The 17487-nt window shown below is 48.2% G+C and overlaps 1 protein-coding gene across 5 annotated transcripts in view; it reads left to right on the top strand.

Annotated features, from left to right (window-relative positions):
- The window catches only part of pde4d (phosphodiesterase 4D, cAMP-specific), a 1491178-nt gene that overhangs the window by 563685 nt on the left and 910006 nt on the right, over positions 1–17487 (top strand). The window lies entirely within an intron of this gene.

Genomic DNA, 17487 nt, shown 5'->3' with positions numbered 1-17487 from the left:
AGAAAAATGATTCCCCCACCCCACCATCTTCTCATATTCTCAACGATTGTGATGAAGCTTCTCCGACTCAAAGAGAACAGGTTTGAGAGGAGTTGCATGTTGCATGGATTGAAGCAACGGAATTTGGTTCATTGATTATTCCTCCCCTTGTAAATAGCCCACTTAAGTGTCCCAGGTCATCATCACTGATGCAAATTGGACCGAAGGATTGTGGACTAGCTCCTTCCAGAGCACTGAGTACATCTGCATGCTAGGGGAAGGCTCAGACAGGCATGTGATTAGCAGAGGTTGCTCGATCCCTAGTTTCCCCCTCCACCCCATTCCCATTCGGTGTTCTATGTATGTTGAAGAGTGATGGAAATACAGTGGTCATTACACTGCAGTGGGTCTGTGAGAAAGGACATGCCATTGCCACTGGACCTTGGACCCTGACATTTTGAAATCTTTGCAGTTTATGTGGCCATGGCTGAGCGAATAAGATTGTTTGTCCTTTTCTGACACTCTCCGGTTGAACTCTTGTGCACTCCTGGGCACTGACGGCATTGGCCACCTGCGCCCACGCAGCATTGATTTCCCTAATTGGCCTCCTCTTCCCACCAGGTGGGTAGAGTACATTCCTATGCAGCTGCATATAGTTCAGGAGGACATGCAGAGAGGTGCTACTGAATTTCGGAGCTGGGCCAGCAGGTGATCTTGCAGGCATCTCTCTGTTTGTGGTCTGACATTGTGGATATCCGAGTGTCTTTTAAATATGGCACCGGATATGACAGCTGGGTGCACGCCATCAAGCCTGCCATGGAAGACTGTGAAAACCTCCGGTGCATAATTAATTACATTGGCGTCATAAGATATGGCACAGTTTCCCATTGGCCTCTGCAGCAGGAAACACTCCCCATCCTCAGCGTCATCCATGCATGGGGCTGAGTTCCAGATGGGAGAATTCCACTCAGTATTCCGTCTGAGAACTGTGTCTGCTGCCTTTCAAAGTTTCTTTTCTCTTTGGTGCAATCCAGCTTTCCTATACCGTCCAGTTTATTCTGAAAGTGTACCCACTTATTTAAGCACACAGTGTTGTTTACATATCTTGTTTTTTTAAAATAAATTTAGAGTACCCAATTCATTTTTTCCAATTAAGGGGCAATTTAGCGTGGCCAATCCATCTACCTTGCACATCTTTGGGTTGTGGGGGTGAAACCCACGCAAACACGGGGAGAATGTGCAAACTCCACACAGACAGTGACCCAGGGCCGGGATTCGAACCTGGGACCTCGGCGCCGTGAGGCCGCCGTGCTAACACACTGCGCCACCGTGCTGCCCTCTGTTTACATATCTTGTTGACAGGTTTCAACTTAAGGCTGATGGCACCGCTCTCCACCACCTTGGTCAATTTCTTCTGCTCGTTTGAGCATCCAATCTTGGATGAGCCAGTTTTCTTAAGTTCCACATTGGGAAAACTGGAGCCATTGTCCTTGTACACCACTGCACACAGGGCATACTCTAGATTATGAAGACCCATCTAATATTATCTTGTTTCATGCTCCTCATTGTCAGTCTATTCCTGGCATCCAAATACAGATTCCACCTCTTGCTTTCTCAGGATAAACCTGACTATTTGCAACCTCAATGTTGTATTTGCCACTGACCAAGGGGCGGCACGTGACACAATGGTTAGCATTGCTGCCTACGGCACAGAGGACCGGGTTCGAATGCTGCCCCTGGGTCACTGTCCGTGTGGAGTTTGCACATTCTCCCTGTGTCTGCGTGGATTTCCCCCCACAACACAAAGATGCGCAGGTTAGCTGGATTGACCACGCTAAATTGCCCCTTGGAAAAAAAAATAATTGGGTACTCTAAATTTATTTTTTTTAAAGAAAAAAAAGCATTTGCCACTGACCTGATCTCCCAACCCCATATCATACCAATCACAGTGACCACTTATGTTCACATGTTTAGCATCTGTCCCAGGCCATCTGCTGCCGAAACCCTCATCCATATATTTGTCATCTCAAGACTTGATTATTCCAATGCTGTCCTTGTAGCCCATCTTGTGCACGATTAGGTTCATCCAAAAATCTGTTGTCCTGTATCTTAGTCCGCACCAAGTCCTCTATCTCTGTTACCCTGTCCTCACTAACTTACATTAGTTCTCAATCCCCCAACTCATCCAATTTAAACTTATTTGTATTATAATCCATCTCAACCTTGCTCCTGCTTACCTCTGTGACTTCATGCACCTGTGTAAGCCTCAGCCTCCCCCTTACCCCTACCCCAGAATTCTGTTCCTCTCAGACTGGCCACCTCCGGCTACTCTCCCATCATTCCACTGTTGGCATCTCTTTCTTCAGTTTCATCCCTTTGTCCTGGAATATTCCTCTCAAACTCTCTGCCTCTCCTTTCTATGATCTTTCTAAAAACAACCTCTGTGGCCATTTAAGAATCAACCACATTGCTGGTGGATTTGGAGTCACATGTAGGCCAGACCGGGTAAGGATGGCAGATTTCCTTCGCTAAAGGACATTAATGAACCAGATGGGTTTTTTCGACAATTGATAATTGGTTTCATGGTCATTATGAGACTTTTAATTCCAGATTTTTATTGAATTCAACTTCCACCAACTGCCCTGGTGGGATTCGAACCCAGGTCCCCAGAGCATTGCCAGGAGTCTCTAGATTGCTAGTCCAATGACGATACCCTACACCACTTCCTCCCACTGGACTCAGCTGAGAAATGTCTGGGGCTGCCTCCGGAGTTCACGATGGAGGCCGCCCGCAAACATGGACCTTGGAACACCAAGGGCGGGATTCTCCCGTACCCGGCGGGGCGGGGGGGTCCCAGCAGGATGGAGTGGCATGAACCACTCCGGCGTCGGGCCGCCCCAAAGGTACAGAATCCTCCACACCTTCAGGGGCTAGGCCCAACCCGGAGTGGTTGGCGCCCCGCCGGCTGGTGGGATAGGGGCTTGGTGCCACGCGAACTGCCGCTGAAGTGCCTCCGCCGGCTGGTGCGAGTCAGCGCATGCGTGCTGGCGTCAACCCCGCGCATGCGCAGAGGGATTTACCTGCACCGGGAATGGAGGAAGACCACAGCCTCTGGTGCGGAACAATAGAGTGCCCCCACGGTACAGGCCCGCCTATGGATCGGTGGGTCCTGACCACGGGCCAGACCACCGTGGGGGCACCTCCCGGGGCCAGATCCCCCTGCAACCCCTGCAAGAACCCCGGAGCCCGCCCGCGCGCCAGGTCCCGTCGGTAAGGGACCAACTCTAATTTACGCCGGCGGGTCCGGCATAGAACGGGCGGGACTTTGGCCCATCACTGGCCGGAGAATCAGGGCAGCCCCGGGGCCCATTGGGTCGCACTGGACCCCGCCATTCTCCGAGGCGGGCGGCGGGACTCACGCCAGGCCGGTTTTTGGGGGCCAGGAGAATTGGGAGGACAGCGGGGGCGGAATTCACGCCGACCCCTGGCGATTCTCCCACCCGGCGGGGGGGTCGGAGAATCCCGCCCCAAAGCAGTGGATTGGAGGAGCATGAGCAGGTGGATCTTCCAGAGTAGGTCACCTGGAGAGGCCCATCTTTCAGCAACAGAATGTTCCTGCAGATCCACCTTCGCTCTCAGGAAGTCTCACTCGGCTCACGGAGATCAACCTTCATTTTCAGAAGGTCTGCCTTCTTTCTTCAGTGATGTTGGGTGTCTTTTCATTGTGGCATCTGGATATGATGGTGGACTACATGCCATCAAGGCTTTTCCCGCCATGGAAGATTTGGATTTGTTTATTGTCATGTGCATCGAGGTACAGTAAAAAGTATTTTTCTGCGTGCAGCTCAAACAGATCATTTTGGACATGGAAAAAACCCAACGTAATAGGGCAATATAAGGTCACAGTGTAAATACATAGATACAGACATCAGGTGAAGCATACAGGAGTGTAGTATTAGTCAGATCAGTCCATAAGGGGGTTGGTTAGGAGTCTGGGAACAACAGGGAAGAAGCTGTTTTTGAATCTATTTGTGTGAGTTCTCTGACTTTTGTACCTCCTGCCCGATGGGAGAAGTTGGAAGAATAAGCTGGGTGGGAGGGGCCTTTGATTATGCTGCCCGCTTTCCCAAGGCAGCAGGAAATGTACATAGAGTCAAGGGATGGGAGGTGGTTTTACATGATGGACTGGGTGGTGTCCACGACTCCCTGAAGTTTCTCGCGGCCTTGGGCCGAGCAGTTGCCATACCAGGCTGTGATGCAGCCAGATTGGATGCTTTAATATGATGTAAAACACCTGGGTGCATAATTAATGCGGTTGGGGTGGATGATTTGGCGTGTTTCCCACCAGCTTCCGCAGCGGGAAACACTCCACATTCCCATCCCAACCACATCACTTCATCTCAAATTGGGAGAATTCTGCCCTTAGTCTCAGGCACGATGCTGCAGTACCGCTTCTGGCCACTGCAGCACTGTGATTGACCGACAGCCCCTGAGGCAGGTCGTCCATCTAAGTACAGATGAACGTCCTGCCTCCTGTCAATCAATGCTCAATTGAGCGTGAAATTGCACCGGGCCTGTGCGAGTCGACAGGGATGCGTTCTCCACTGACTTTCAGATGATTGGACTGAGCGCTCACTGTCTTGAAAATTTCAGCTAGAGTCTCCATGCCCCAATGATGGGAGAATGAAAGACCACAATTTCAGCCAAGCCCGATCCACAGGCAGGATTTTTCCTCCACCTCAGTGGACCTGCAAGGCTAGATTTTGCTTATTTCTGCGCTGCTATGCAGCCCAGAGAGGGCTCGTCCATTAAATAGTGCACACCTCTCCCACTGGGGCTGCCAAGGCTCTGGAGTTGCCGGCCCTCTGAGCCTGCAGTATTGAGAGCCAGCTGGCCGTCCTTCATAGGCTGATGAGCTTGGAGATTGTCAATTAGGAGATCACCTCCCAGCAGATTGCACTGCTCATCTTGCTGCTGGGATTGGAACTCCATTTGGCCCTGGCGGTGGGGTCCTGATGTCTGTGGAAAAATCCAGACCACCGTATCTAGATGAGATTTGTTTCAAATTGTGAAGAATGAATATATCCAAGCATTTTACATGTCTTTACCGATTTGCATTCACATTTTTCAAATGTGCTAGTCATGCTGGCGGCAAAATTATGATGTCAGTGATGTCATGGCAACACACTGTAAATTCCCTTGTCTATTCATGCAAAAAGCTTTTTGACAATGCAAATTGCCTTGGGTATTTTGAAAAAAAAATTGAAACAGGTTTTCTGCTGTATTTGTGATGAAAGCACCTGTTATGGCATTCTTTCCTGGTGAAGTGAAACAGGACTTGGGTGAATGAAAGTATTTGATAGTCAAATATCTCATTGCTGTGGTCATTATTCATCCAGTTACTGAAAAAATTATTTCCTTTTTATTTATAACACTAAATTAATCTGCCTCTAATTTATAACAAAGAACATTGGGATTACTCTTCAGCATTAAACACACAGTAAATAATGTAAACATCATACAATATTTTCACGATTTTAGGAGCGCTTTACCAAGAAAATAATTTAAATTATCAGGGTTGCAAGAATAGAAGATTAAATGATTCATTGCACTATATTGTACTGCCATTATTATTATTTGTTTGTGCTGTGATTTACTTTAACTTATGGAAAATATAAAGTTTCTCAGCCATCAGCAAGCCTCAACAAAGTGAAGAAGTGAAAACGTTAGTCAAGAGGGACTCGAAGCCCCCAAAAGCAGGTGTAGGGGTTAGTGACATGGCTGGGTTTCTCAGGCTTGAGAAAATCAAGTTCGCCCTGAGAGGTTTATCATTAGGGTTTGTTCGGAGGTGGCAGCCATTTATCAACGTCTTCGGAGAAAATTGAACCATCGGCAGATTCAATATGTTGGTGGGGGGGGGGGGCGTTATGGAGCAAGGAGGGAGGTTGGGGGAGGGAGTTAAACTATGTCAGTCTAGCTTAGGCAAGAAATGTGAGAGATGAAGGGCTGTGTTAGGCGTTGAACTATGTTTATATCTGTACTTGTGTCTTTTGTTATTATAAAACCATAAATGCCTCAATAAAATGTTTTTTTTTAAAACATGAGTCAAAATTCAACCATATCATTTCTAAGTGTCTTTTTGGGCAAGTTTGGAGGGCGGAACAACTTAATGGACTCATCGTGCCTGACTTGGTGACACAATGAGGTCATTGAATCTCGCGTGAGGCCTCTCCCGAGATTCGCGATGATCAAAACTCCTCACATGATTTTACAAGATGTCAGAAGATCTCACAATCTGGATCGCGCCCTCACTGGGGTGAACCATTCGGCTCATTTAAATATGTCTGTGCTGCATTCACCTGGCGCCGGGAACTAACAGCCTTGCCTGGGACACCTCTCCATGGCGCCGTTTAGCATGGGTTTCCACAAACGTGGACCAGGCATAACAGCACCTGGGGGCATGGTCCAGACCATTAGAGTTCCAAATATTTGACTTGGTGACACAAACTCTGGGCAGGGTGGTACCTTGACACTCCCACTGGCACTTCGGCACAGCCAGTCTAGCACCTTAGCACTACCATCCAGGCATCCTGGCAGGGTATCCGGCTGTCGCTATCAATTGGCAGGGGCTGCACCAAATTCTCCCAAGCTCACTTAGAGATCCGGGCATCCTTTCAAAATGGCGACCCGATCCCTGAGGAGAAAGTCTTGCTGGCGTGTTCAGCTCCCTAGTGATAAAAACATTGGCTGGGGAGAAACTCCCAAGGCCCAAAAGAATTACTTGAGGACGCGATTTACCGGCTACGTTGCGCCTGAAAGTCAGCGGCCACAGCGCAATGTGCCTTGTAGATGCCGGGAGACCCCATTGTAGGCAGGATAACCTTTTGACAAATCGACATATTAGAGCGAGTCAACTAATCTCACTACAATATACAGTTCCTTGAGGTAACTGAAACATTGGCATCTATCCCCTTTGCCTCGGAGACCTTGGGTGTCTCCCAGGGAATCAGAGGCCCCCAGGTGCTTGGCCTCGGACCAGGGTGCGCACTGCTGGTGCAGCCTGGTACCCTGGAAGTGCCACCTGGGTGTGAGCCTGGCACTGTCAATGTGCCCAGGTGACACTGCCAGGGTGTCAGGCTGGCACTGCTAAGGTGCCTGTCTGGCATTTTATGCGAGGCAGTGATCAGGCCAGGGGTGCTCTGCATGGGGGTGCAGGGGCGCATGGAAGACTCACCCCTCCCTCCATATTGAGTTGAGGCTTGGGGGGTGGTCGAGGATCACATTGGGCCATTTAAAAATGGCATCCAAATCTGCCGTTGCACTAAGGAGTTCTGGCGAGCAGAGCTGCTCAGTGCAGAACGCAGGCTGAGTGCATCTCGCGCTCGGTAACTCTGTCCCCATTCGGGTAGATCGCGCCGTAAGTCTGGTTGAATACCAGAGTGAATCATACCCAAAAGACTGTCGAGAAACATCCTGCCAAACGTGCCCAGAACGACACTTAGAAATATTTGGTTGAATTCGCCCAACGTCTGTGCGCACCAGTAGTAAATGGCACCCGGTCCAGGCCTCAATTGGGGAGGCGTTTGTTCCTGGGCACCTGGAAAGTCCAGCTCAGTCAGGTTAATTTAAATATGCCGATCTCGCCTAGCGAGGGCGAGATCCAGATAGCGACGTCTCACAATGTTCGGTTGAATCTCACGAGGTGTCTCAAGATTCAGCTGCTTCATCGCATCAGCAAGTAGGGCACAACGAGGCTGGTAAATCAAGCCCATCATCTGGAACAAATGGATCTGAGAAGAGCTAATAATTACTATACGTAACAAAATTAAATATTTGACGTTCAATTGACCGCTCTTGATGAAGACCCAGTTCGGTCCCGACCAAGGGACATTTCATTTCAATCTCTTTAGAGCTTGTGAATGGATTTAAGAATGTCATTCCCGTAGAACAGTTGCCTGCATGTCATTTAGAGACGTAGCTTTTGTTGAAAGTTCCACACACAGTAAGAAACCCATGAACAAAATGACTACAGCATTTAGCAGCATTAATGTAGCTTATGCCTGAGTCTGCAAATACAAGTGACTCAAGGTCATTGGCTCCTTGTTTAATGTCCGTCTATTTATTGGAAGGATGCTAAATCATGAAAAAGAGCATCAATATCATACTTTTTCAAGGAGGCCAAATCATTGGGTTGTAGTATCGTTTATACTGCATGTGCTATTTAACATTGGTTAATATCTGATAGAACAATATGCACCTTAGCCTAATATGGCAACTTTAAATTTGCCACATTTTATTCCAACAACAGTCTTATGAAGATAATATTGGACCATTACTTTTCTTCTGTATTTTCTCCCTTTTTTTAGTCCAAGATTTTTTGATCGATGGGATGTAGATTAGTGACGGGCAACCTAGACTAGTGAGTCGGCAACATGAGTGGCCCTCCTTCATCTCAGTGGGCAGCAAGGATCAAATCAGGCTTGTTCACTAACCAATAATAGTAATCTTTATTATTGTCACAAATAGGTTTACATTAACACTGCAATGAAGTTACTATGAAAATCCTCTAGTTGCCATACTACGGCACCTGTTCTGGTACACTGAGGGAGATTCAGAATGTCCAAATTACCTAACAAGCACATCATTCAGGACTTCTGGGAGGAAACCGGAGCACCTGGAGAAAACCCATGCAGACATGGGGAGAATGTGTCGACTCCGCACAGGCAGTGACCCAAGCCGGGAATCGAACCCGGGTCCCTGGCGCTGTGAAACAACAGTGCTAACCACTGTGCTCCGTACCCCCCGTAATGATCCTATGAATAAGATTAAATGCATGCCAAATATTTTCAAAACAAGTTACAGAAAATGTCTAATCGTTTATATATTAATAGAATTGTCATTAACTTCAAATGGTAAAAGCAAAATAAATATTTATACTTCGGATGCACAGGGAGTGCAAAGCTCTCACAGTCAAGCACACACCTCACTTCACTTGCCCTTGCTTTACATGCACATCACTTGTTAGTGGAATGTGGCAATCCTGCACGTGGGCAATGGTCAACAAAATGTCTCTTGGGGTGCAATCAAGAACCCAGATGGGTGCATGTAGCCTTTGGGTCATGCTTAGGTTGCTCACCACTGATGTAGATATTTTACCTGTGGACAATTCCATGCACCCTGAAAGCGCAAATAAAGTGTTTGCATGCCCCTATAGAAGTGCTTATTCTGGATTTTACTGTTCCTGGAGATATTTGAATAGATACTTGCCTGTCCTGTTTAATTTTCCTTCTGTATGAAATACCTTTAACCTCATCTAACAATCGTTTTGCCAATATAAACTCTGTTGTAGTCTACCTTTTAGCCTATTTACTTTAGTTAGAATGCATGTTCACCTTCTTTTCCACACTGAAGGAGAGTGTGGTGATCCACTGTGTTAACTGTGTGCACCTGTATTAGGGGATGTACAGTAGGACCTACACTACAGGTTCACCGGTAGCCCCTACCAGCTAGCTCCGCCCACAAGGAGCCATATAAATAGGCATGACTCCTCCTGATCAGCCATTCTGCCAGCTGCAGTAGGAGGTCACGCATCTGACTGTAATAAAGCCATAGTTGTACCAATCTGAGTCTTTCGTCCAATTGATAGTGCGTCAATTTATTACATTCAGATTTTCCACATTATGGACATCAGGATCAAACCTGATCGCCTGCAGCTGGATCCGCACTTGCCAGACAGGACTTTAATCTCTGGCTGGCTTGCTTTGAGGCCTATATCAACGTTGCGACCCCTGTGCCGACGGAAGCTCAGAAGATCCAAGTGCTTTACTCCAGGTTGAGCTCCAGCGTGTTCCAGCTAATGCAGGACGCCCCGAATTACGCAGAGGCTATGGCTCTCCTTAAAGAGAACTACGTTCAGAAGATGAACACACTCTTTGCTAGGCACGTTCTCGCCACTCGCGTACAACTACCTTGTGAGTCGATCGAAGACTTCTGGCGGGCTCTTATCCCACTCGTACGGGACTGTGACTGTCAGGCCATCACGGCCACGGAACATTCCAATCTCCTCATGCGAGACGCATTCGTGACGGGGATTGCGTCGGACCCCATCCGACAACGACTGCTGGAAGGGGCCACGCTCGACCCAGCGGAGACGAAAGCTTTAGCGCTCTCCATAACGGTCGCATCTCGCAACGTCCAATCCTACCCCGCTCACCGCGCGACCCACCCCTCCACCGACCGCAACACATATATCCTCAGTGTGGTCGATGAATCCTCCAGGTTCCCCTTCACCATCCCGTGCCCCGATATGACGTCCGCCGCCGTCATCAAGGCCCTCAACTCCATCTTCGCTCTGTTCGGTTTCCCCGACTTCATCCACAGCGACAGGGGATCCTCATTCATGAGCGATGAGCTGCGTCAGTTCCTGCTCAGCAGGGGTATCGCCTCCAGCAGGACGATCAGCTACAACCCCCGGGGAAATGTGACTGTGACTGTCAGGCCGTCACGGCCACGGAACATTCCAATCTCCTCATGCGAGACGCATTCGTGACGGGGATTGCGTCGGACCCCATCCGACAACGACTGCTGGAAGGGGCCACGCTCGACCCAGCGGAGACGAAAGCTTTAGCGCTCTCCATAACGGTCGCATCTCGCAACGTCCAATCCTACCCCGCTCACCGCGCGACCCACCCCTCCACCGACCGTAACACATATATCCTCAGTGTGGTTGATGAATTCTCCAGGTTCCCCTTCACCATCCCGTGCCCCGATATGACGTCCGCCGCCGTCATCAAGGCCCTCAACTCCATCTTCGCTCTGTTCGGTTTCCCCGACTTCATCCACAGCAACAGGGGATCCTCATTCATGAGCGATGAGCTGCGTCAGTTCCTGCTCAGCAGGGGTATCGCCTCCAGCAGGACGACCAGCTACAACCCCCGGGGAAATGGGCAGGTAGAGAGGGAGAATGGGACGGTTTAGAGGGCCGTCCAGCTGGCCTTACGGTCCAGAAACCTCCCAGCCGCTCGCTGGCAGCAGGTCCTCCCGGATGCTCTGCACTCCATCCGATCTCTACTGTGCACCGTCACAAATAACACACCCCATGAACGTGTTTTTACCTTCCCTAGGAAGTCCACATCCGCGGTGTCGCTCCCGACTTGGCAGGCAGCTCCAGGACCGGTTCTTCTACGTAGGCATGTCCGACTCCACAAGGCGGACCCCTTGGTGGATATGGTACGCCTACTCCACGCCAACCCCCAGTATGCCTATGTGGAGTTCCCCGATGGCCGCCAGGATATGGTCTCACTCAGGGACCTGGCTCCCTCAGGTTCCACTCACACACACTTCCCCACCCATGCGTCACCCTCCCCTCCACCGGCGCTCCCAGCATTAGCCCCACAAGGCCCATCCCTCCTTCCCCTGCCCACGCTACAGGACGAGGAAGACTTCGGCACGCTCCCGGAATCATCCAACTACTGGCCAACACCATCATCTTCAGCACCGACGTCGCCGACGCCGACACCGCCAGCACCGACTTCGCCACCACCGCTACGTCGCTCCCAGTGAACCATCAAACCACCAGACAGACTTAACCTCTGGCGGGCACCAGACTACAAGATGGACACATTTTTTTCCCCCTCCCCTCTGTAAATTACTCTGTATATAGTTCCACACCACCCCTGCCGGACTCATTTCTAACAGGGGGTGAATGTGGTGATCCACTGTGTTAACTGTGTGCACCTGTATTAGGGGATGTACAGTAGGACTACACTACAGGTTCGCCGGTAGCCCCTGCCGGCTAGCTCCGCCCAAAAGGAGCCGTATAAATAGGCATGACTCCTCCTGATCAGCCATTCTGCCAGCTGCAGTAGGAGGCCACGCATCTGACTGTAATAAAGCCACAGTTGTACCAATCTGAGTCTTTCATGCAATTGATAGTGCGTCAGAGAGTCCATCAAGAAACATTGATTTGTTTGTTTGCTCTGTCAGCTCTGTCGATCAGTGCAAATTGAGCTGCAGTGTCTTTGTGGCATTTTCTCATTTTGTTCCAGATTTGCAACATTTCTGTGATTTTACAAACGGGTTTTGTGCTGTCACTTCCTCTGCTCTTTGTCCCTATTGTCCTGGCAGTTGCAGCATTCTAGCCCAAAGCAAAAATCATGAGCATGAACACACATTTGCTGAAAATAATTGCCACTTTAGTTCTGTCCTTGCAAATGTTCAGATTTTCAATGACAAAACTTTCTTTATGTTTGGTTTTTCTGCTTATGTACTGTGGAAAAATAAAACATGAGAGCTGTGTGGCATTGCAATTAGAAATGATTTAATTTGTGTGGTAAATTTAAGTTTGCCACCAAACTTGCCAGATAATTGAGAAATTTTACCTGAAATGCTGCCCCGTTTTGCACTTTTTATGCAGCATTAGGGAGTAATGTATTTATGAGCCAGTAATAGAGACCATATGTTAATATCATAAGGCAGGCAGGCTGCAAAATGATCTTGCTTCAGGTCTGGATTGTTGTGCTTTCCTTCCAACAGACACCGTACATTTTCTAAAGCAGAATTGTGACCTATGTTGAACGCTTTACACTTCTACACTGTAATGTGATCATGACAGATAATGAAGAAAGGAGACTGCAGGAACATTTAGAAGCCAGACAGTCTCCCAGGAAGGTCTGAGGTCCTCTGACGCAAGTTGAGCTAAGAGCTGACGTACACTGGGGAGGCTGTTCACACACCAAAGCCCATATTTCCTGCCTTGTGGTTTGATATAGTGCAGATGGGTTATGCTTGTTAAGACTTTAACCAAATCTGTATCTCTTCTTCCACACTCAGAACTAATTAAAGCTTTGGCATTGGTTTACTTTTAGTTATCTTACTGAGACTTAAAAGGAAGCTGCAAGCGTTACAACAACATCACAACAGTCGCTGAAATGCAACTTCACAAACTATTATCATTCGATAGATTATGAAAGCCTGGCAAATCTTTAAATCCTGAATGGAAACTATGCAGTGTGTGATAGTGCAATGTGCCTTTGGAAAATAGATAAGAGTTTGCAGTGCTGCAGAAATGCTTTCCGATGCAAAAGAACATTCTGACATAAGGGTAAAGGAAACTACATACTTTAAGCATAGATTGAATTGTTGCCAAATTCAAGACTGGAACAGCTGAGAGGAGAATAATGTTTAATAGCCCAACTTTGAATAAATGCTTTTCAGTATGGATGGGCGCAATTTATCGGAAAGATTTCTAAGTGTCGGGTGCGATCCAGTGGCCATGCTGTGCCCATAAAGCAGCTTGCCGTCATGCAGTGTGGCCAATAAAAGCCGGGAGACCCCGCGAGACGTTTCAATGTAAATCCACCCATAATGGGCGGGATCACCTTTTAGCAAGTCTGCATATTACAGCGAGACAGTTAGTTTCACTTCAATGTGCAGATTCCTGAGGTAACCGAGATGTGGAATCTATCTTCTTCGCCTTGGATACCTCGGCAAATACTGTACAGTACTGATCTCCAGAAACGAGGACCAGACAGAATGGCACTTATGGGGATCTCCCAAGGGATTGGAGCCCCCCAGGTGTATGCCTTTTGGGCACGATGGCACCATGATACTGATGGTGCCACTCAAGCATCCTGACAGTGCCAGCCTGGCACCCTCACACTGCCAGCCTAGCACCTTGGTAGTGCCACATGGGTGCTAGTCTGCCAAGGTAGCAAGCTGTCATTATTTGCACGAGTGCGATCGGGCCGGGGTGCCCTGCGTGGGTTTTGGGGGATGAGGGGGTGGTCGGGGACCCTCCCAAAATGAGCTGAGGCTTGAGGGGTTGAAGCGGGGTCAGTAGCTGAGGGCCCCCCTTATCGGCTTTTATCGGCCATGCTGCACCACGGCAAGCTGCTCCACCTGGGAGATCAGGGCGGCATTTAGAAATGGCGAGCGGAGCTGCTCCATGTACAAAATAAGGCGACGCATGGCCTCAGCCGCGTGTTCCCTGTTGAGGCGCCTTGTCGAGAAACATGCAGTTCAGTTATGGATCTTTGTTTGCATTTAGTTAAATCAGTGCCCGGACTTTTTTACATCACTGGGGAGCTGAACTGCTGGCCAAACCGGTGGCTCAGAGATCGGGCCACCATTTTGAAAGGGTACCCCAAACCCAAGGTGAGCCAGTGTGCCATCGTACCTGTCCCTGACCACTCAGGGGCCTCCAGTGGCTTGGGTGACTTCCCAGGTTCCCTTCCACCTGGTCCACATTTGTGACACCCCATTTGGGTCTCTCTTGGGAGGGCAATAGATGCCTGGAGCCAGTTTCATCCAGCGCCAGCATGGTTAAGTCGGGTCTTAAACCCCCTTACCTGTGTGAGACTGGGTCCCCCCCCCCAACAGATCGCAATGTCTCACAGGTTCTATCCAGATCTCGTGAGGTATAATGGCCATCGGGAATCCCAGGGGAGGCCCCTCCTGGCATTTACCGGCCACGTCTCGCCCGGTTCTGTCGGGACACGGACAGCATATCGCACCCAATATTAGTCAAACACAATTACCAGAAAAATTAGATAGTTTGTTGAAAACAGAACAGTGATTTGGAATGATTACTCATTAACAAAATAAAGTTTCTCACTGTATTTGCAGTAAATAGGCAGCTTTTTGATACAATAGTTTGCCCCAGATCTTATAATAATAATAATCGCTTATTGTCACAAGTAGGCTTCAATTAAGTTACTGTGAAAAGCCCTTATAGAGTATTGAGGAAAGAGCACTGAACTATGAAGTTATAAGCAGATCAACAATGATCTTATTGGGGGGGGGGGGGGGGGGGGGGGGTGGCAGGGTGGCACAGTGGTTACCGCTGCTGCCTCACAGCGCTGAGGACCTGGATGCGATCCCAGGTCACTGTCCGTGTGGAGTTTGCACATTCTCCCTGTGTCTGCGTGGGTCTCACTTCCACAACCCAAAGGTATGCAGGGTAGGTGGATTGGCCACGCTAAATTGCCCCTTAATTGAATAAAAAATGAATTGGGTACTGTAAATTTAAAAAAAACCCAATGACCTTATTGAATGGAAGAGGAGCATCATGGGGCCAAGTGGAATACTCCTGCTCCTAATTTGCATATTGTAAACTACTCTCAGCACTTTCTGTCAAGACGGGCAATACGGTGGGAGTTAATTAATACCCATTTGTGCAGCTCTGCCATTGAAACATTCACTGTCAATAAAATTCAGACTTGCCCCAAAGCTCTGTTTATTGGTAGTAAGAACTAAAATGTGGAAAGTTGATTGTAAACAACTTCCCCAGCAGGGAACACAGTGGAACAGCAATGGCAGGGGTTTTTGGGGGTTATTCGGGGGGCACGACAGAAATTCATCCCAAGGAGGAAGAAACATTCCAAGGGGAGGAGAAGGCATGCATGGCTGACGAGGGAAGTCAAGGACAGCATAAAAGCTAAAGAAAAAGCATACAAAGTGGCGAGGATTAGTGGAAAGCCAGAGAATTGGGAAGCCTTTAAAAGCGAGCAGAGGACAACTAAAAAAGCAATAAAGGGTGAGAAGATGAAGTATGAGTGCAAGCTAGCTAGTAATATAAAGGAAGATAGGAAGAGTTTTTTTCAATATATAAAAGGTAAGAGAGAGGGAAAAAAGACATTGGACCACTGGAAAATGTGGCTGGAGAAGTAATAATAAGAAACAAAGAAATGGCAGAGGAATTGAATAGTTACTTTGCATCAGTCTTTACGACACCAGTGGGATGCCACAGCTCCAGGAGGCAGAGGTGAGTGCAGTGACCATTACTAAGGAGACGGTTCTTTAAGGCAGAGATAGATAGGTTCTTGATTAATAAGGGGATCAGGGGTTATGGAGAAATCAGGAGAATGGGGGTGAGAAAAATATTAGCCATGATTGAATGGCGCAGCAGACTCGATGGGCCGAGTGTACTAATTTTGCTTCTATGTCTTATGGTCTTGTGGACAGTGCCGCACCTGACAACTTTCTGACTTCTCACTTGTAAATTTTCACTTGTTGAATTTATACTCCCATTGCTTTTGAACACTTGAAGTTGATTGCATTTGAGCGGGTGCTTACGACAGGTTCTGTATTGGTAAACTATAGCAGATAATTCTGTTTAATCAACTCAAAATTGGCATTGTGGCCTGAGAGGCTGCTCACAGGTTGGGAAGAATGGAGGCAGGGTGGCTGGGGCATCAAACCGATCAGCTGAAATGACATCCGAGGGAATTGATAAACTCTGGAGTCCAGGGGTGCTCCTCCCAAATCCATATTTTACATTTGTGCGATAATTCAGATGGTACTTGCAGATTGCATGTTTTGCCGAGGTTCTGCCTGCTTTCAGATGGACATAAAAAATGCTATGGCAATATTCAAAACAGAGCAAGAGCGTTCATCGAACTTTCATCCTCCACAATACCAGCTGAAGCATTCTTGGTCCTTTATCTCAGTGTTATTTGGAATCCATTACTGTGAGCAAATTGGCTTGTCATTTCTCTACATTACAGCATTAATCTGCTGTGGAGTGCTTTGTCCTGTCATCATGAAATGCATTATATTAATGCAAGCTCTTTCTGTAAGCTGATAGAGTTCTTCAGAAGACTTGTATGGAACAACATAGTCTGAGAACTAAATCTTGCAAATTGCATCTTCACAACATGTGCACACAAATGAATCAGCCACTTGGAGTTTTCATCTCATTCTGTGGGCAGGACGTTCCATTCCCACTGCAGGTGGGAGGGAAGGTTTGGTGGACTGGCATTGATTTTGGATTGAAATTTCCAGTCAGCGTGCCAGGCAGGACCCAAACATCCTGCCCTCTGAGTGCACCTCGGAGTCAGGTTACCGGTCTGATTTGCCATTTCCACCCCAAATTCAATACTGCAGCAAATGTTCAACTCGAAGTCCATCATCGGAGTTCCACTATGCATGTATAAGCATTGACAGAACAAATTATTCAGTGCAAGTATGCTGTATTCATATCAGTCTGCCAATTTTCATAGCTCACAGTTTATATTGTGGGCATAAATTAATTGGTGTGACTAAATTGAAAATCACTGATGTCAGCCAGAAAACAGAGGGATTCAAAAAAACTGCAAGAGTGGGATTTTCGCAAATAAATGACAAAGTGTCACTTTCGGTGAAAAGATCGGTGCGAATCCCGCTGACCCCGGTGGCATGATCCGAAGAGATGGTGGCAGCACTGGTCAGTGCCAGCAGCCTGACTACAAGGGCGAGATTGCAGTGTGGAAGAAGTTGAATGATCTACTATGTTCAGCAAGGGAGTCCTCACTGTGTTCTCTTGATACTCCACCTTCCCCGGAACCCACAGGCCGCCACCTTGAAGATTCCTAGCACCCGACCTCCCACCATCAGCCTCAAACCCTCGCTAGCACTACTCATCAGAAACCCTCCCTGCTTAGGTGCAGTGCCCACACATGCCAGTTGACACCGACCACTGATCCACCAGGTGTCCAGCTTAATCCCCTTTTGTGTTTCTGCAGGGGAAGA

This window comes from Scyliorhinus canicula, chromosome 3, assembly GCF_902713615.1.
Source record: "Scyliorhinus canicula chromosome 3, sScyCan1.1, whole genome shotgun sequence".
Taxonomy (NCBI): Eukaryota; Metazoa; Chordata; class Chondrichthyes; order Carcharhiniformes; family Scyliorhinidae; genus Scyliorhinus; species Scyliorhinus canicula.
Note: the sequence above shows the minus strand (reverse complement) of the source record. Positions and strands in the feature narration are given on the sequence as shown.